The sequence below is a fragment of the Crocuta crocuta genome, unplaced genomic scaffold, assembly GCF_008692635.1.
Source record: "Crocuta crocuta isolate KB4526 unplaced genomic scaffold, BGI_CrCroc_1.0 scaffold1097, whole genome shotgun sequence".
NCBI classification, from domain to species: Eukaryota; Metazoa; Chordata; class Mammalia; order Carnivora; family Hyaenidae; genus Crocuta; species Crocuta crocuta.
This window is the reverse complement of record NW_027532638.1, coordinates 353,881-358,137: the sequence shown is the minus strand read 5'-3', so window position 1 is coordinate 358,137 and position 4,257 is coordinate 353,881.

Genomic DNA, 4,257 nt, shown 5'->3' with positions numbered 1-4,257 from the left:
CCACACAAATGCCTCCAGCCATTACTACAAGCCATCTCTTCGCAGGCACCTTGTGTTCGTAACCCTCTCCTGTGGCACACTCTTCTAGAAGAATCCTGGGTGAATCCGGTTTTCAGCTTACTCTGTCCCCGCCCCCTGCAGCNGCCCATCCCCGCACCCCCCCCCGCGCCTGCGCCCACAGGCCCTCCTCTCCGCTCAGCCCTTCCCCTGGCGCCCTGCGCTCCCTGCGCCGGCCCCCTCCCCTCCGGGCTGCACTCCATCCTGGCACCTCTCCAGTCACCGCCCTCCCGCTACTGCTAGAGCCCCAGCAGCGCTCGAACGTCCCCTGTGTCTCATCAACTCGGTTCCCTCCTGCGGCCACGGCCCGGTTTTCTCAGTGTAGCAAAGCTCAGGTGCCGAACCTGCTTTCTCCAGTTCCTTCCTGTTCTGTTAGTCACCCCCCTCCCGGCGGGTTTCCGTGTAACTGGAGCTCCAGCTCTAAAGCGCTCGGCCTTCATCTCATTCAGCCTCTCAGGAGACGCAGTTGGTCACCTTCACCAATGGGTCCTGAGACCCATTTTGCACGTGGCTTCCGGACACTACACTCTGCACTACGTCCCGCCTCACATGCTGCCGGCCTTCTGCGTGGGCCTCCCTGCTCCAGTGCCTAAGGGCTCAGTCCTGGGGACTCCTGTCTTTACTCTCCCCTAAGCCATTCCATCTGCTCCCGTGATCTTACATACACCCTGCAGGCTGTGTAGAGCGGACTTCCCCCTTCATACTCCAGACGTGCCCGCCCAGCACCCCCCCTTGAAATGTACACTTGGATGTCTAAAGGGTCTGAGCAAACTTGGCCCCGATCATGAAAAGTAAACCCACAAATGCAAGTGTTGGCAAAGACACAGAGCAGTGGAAACTTTACTCTGAGCGGTGGACGGGTGCAAATGGCTCGGCAATCTCTACTGGAGTCGAACACGTGTACGCCCTGGGGCGCCATGATTTCACTCCTAGGTGTTCACCAGACATGGGTACGCGTGCACAAGACACGTACGAGAATGTGATGAGTTATGGGTGGCATCATCCGGAGCTGCCTTGCACTGGAGGCCGTCGGGACGACACACCTGTAGAATGGAGAAACGGCTTCGTTCACAGCTCCTTGCAGCAGCACCGAGGACACACATGCACACGCACACACACACACACACACACACGATCGGAGTTCAAAAAGCGTCACAAAGGCCTACCTTTCTGAGACTTTGTAGGAGCAAAGAGCAAAAACAGGTGAAACTCCTCTATGCTATCAGAGCGCAGGACAGTGGTCACCTTTGGGGAAGGAGGTTGTGACTGGAGGGGAGATGGGCGGGGCTGCTGGGATGCTGGCTGTACAGGTGCGCTCCTTGTACACTTGTATTTTGTTGCTGTTTTTACCACGTCTACCACACTCCGAAACTGAATTCTGATTCGGCCCCCCTTCTGTGAACCCATGCCCTCTTTGGTGACCTCTGGCTCAGTGCACAACCACTTCTTTCTTCAGGTTACCCAGGCCTCAGCCCTGAGAGCCATTCTGGTTTCTTTCCCTCATGCTTTCACGTCCACACCATCAGCACGCCAGTCTGTCATGTCACCGAGATACAGCCTCAACCCAACTGCTTCCTACCACTCACGGCGGCCGACCAGCTCTGACCTGGACTTCTTGGAGCAGCGTCCTGCTTGACTCCGGCTAGTACTTTCGACCTTACAGTCTCTTCCCTACTTCGCAGCAAGTTACTTTTTTTTTTTTTTAATGTTTTTTTTGAGAGAGAGAGAAAGAGGGCATGAGCAGGGGAGGGGCAGATAGAGAGGGAGACACAAAATCTGAAGCAGTTCCAGGCTCTGGGCTCGCAGCACAGAGTCTGACATGGGGCTGGAACCCATGAACCACGACATAGATCATGCCCTGAGCAGAAGTCAGATGCTTAACTGACCTAACCACCCGGGTGCCCCGGTGACCCTTTTAAAACATAATCAAAATCACATCCCTTGGCTCCAGTGACTCTCATTCTGAATAAAATGCCAAATTGTCCCCAAGGCCAAGCAGGCCCGTGTGAATGTTTTCCAGCCATCTGACCTCTCCTACCACTCACCGTGCTCCAGCTGGTGTTCTTAGAACTGCCAGATGCTTCTGTCTCAGGACCTTTGTGGCCACACCCTCTACCCGGAAGGTTCTCCTCGCAGGTATCTTACGTGGTTCATTCCTTCCCTCCACTAGCCTTTGTTCGGACCAGACCCTCTCCTTAGGGAGGCGGTTCTGGCCATCTGATGAGCGGCGGCCAGGCAGCCCGGGTGGGGTGGGTCACAAGCCATCCATGCCAGTTTAGTGTTCCATAGAACACCGTTGCTCGGCCATTTAAACCTTGATGTAGAATAAGATGTGAGTTCTGGGAAAGCACATTTGGTTTTGTCCACATCAGCAGGCAACTACGCTAAGGCCACGCAACTCCTGGGCACTGGCTGTGGATGAATTATTTTTAACCAAGACCCAGATGTTTAAGGCCCGACTGGGTTACGTGGTGTGTCCTCCTTTCTCATTTCCCTCACCGAGTTACTGGACACAAATTGAGCCGGGTGGCCCTTTATAATCTGGTGGCATATGAGGAACTTGTGCGTCTAGGACCTGGGAAAGCGTTTGGTCTCTATGGGGACTGGAGACTGTCTTGGACACTGAGACACCCTTAGAAACTACATATGAAGGTCATAGGATTTTTTGTAAATAATAGAGAATTCCTTGCCTCAAAGTAGTGTTTTCTTGTTTTTTTCTGAACTCTTTTTACTTCTGGGCGGCTTGTTAATGGGCATCGTTACATTTCTGACGTAAACTCCAACCCCTCTATTCTTCTGGGCTGATCATAATTTCGAGAAAAAAACTGTAACTTTAAAAAAAATTTTTTTTAAAGCTGCAACGTCTGACTTCCGATTCTCCCCTAGATTTTAGTTGCATCCCACTGTCTGGTACGACGTACTGGGATACAACATGTTATGTGAATCTGTAGCTGTATCACGGCCTCTGTGGCATATAAATGACAAAATTAAGAAAAAAGGACATACTACTTAAAGTAACTTTCTTGGCTCCTCAAATAGCGGTAAGGAGGGAAAAAAGAGTCCGTGGCTAGGGGACATGTCAGGCGACGGCACCTTCAGGCACCACAGTGGGTGACCAGAGCGGGAGCAGCGGTTGGGAATCTGCCCACCTGGGGCACCTGGAGTGCGCCGTGGGGCAACTAGGAGACACGGTATTCTGAGCTGCTCAAGATTCAGAAACCAAGGTCACATGAACTTCCGGAGCCTGCCTGCTCGCCCCGGGCCTGGCCTGGCTTCCCCTGGCTTCGCTGGGAGTGGTCCTCGCGCCTGACGTCGGGAGAGGGGGGCCAGCGCGCAGGGGAGGGCGAACGCGGAGGGAAGGCAGGCAGTGAGCGCGTACTCTCGGGGCTCCGGCTCGGATCTGCCCGCATCTCTGCAGGGATCAAATCAGTGGAACAGAGTGGCATCTCTCAGGGATGATGACACATTTCCACGTAAGTTCTGTTCATGTAGGAATCGGCGCAAGGACAGGAGCCCTGCCGCCAGCCGGACGCGGGGAGTCCATGCGGGGGTCCCCTCTGGGATGAGGACCCTTCCCACAGATGCAGAGGCGTCCCTTCCTCATGGGAGCGGCTGTCACTCCAGCCAGGGCTTACCCTGTGACCAGGGTCCTGTCCTCCCGGCCAGCATCGCCTCTCCACCACGGGATGACGCAAGTCCTCTGTGACAGAAGCCTCGGGGAAATTGAGAAGCACCCAGGTGAGGTTCCTTTATAGATGTTTCAAGTTACCACAGGAAAAGGTCCTGGGATTTAAGGCTACGTTATTTCCTGGTTCTACTGTGTTTCACCGCCTGGCGTCTTCAGTTCAGGAGGGGCCAGAATCCCCGTGTACGTCACTGGCATTTATATAAATAACCTAAAAAGACTGCACTGATTTTTCCCGCCTTGTGAAAACCTGTAGCGCCCATCCCAAACCTCACCTGCAGAAGAGTCTAGCACTCCTTCTCTGTGCTACCCTGTCAGTGCTCTCCATGCTCAAGGCCAGGCTGGGAAGCTGTCAGGTGCCCCTTAAAAGAGATACTTGATAATCAGACCCAAAGGGCCCCTTTCACCGCTCACCCACACTGACTTCCGGCTCGCACGTCGTCCTGCCTGCCAGGGGCGTCACGTGCATGGTCACCTGCTTCTGGAGTCTGGGGTCCAAGGAAAAGCAAGTAAAA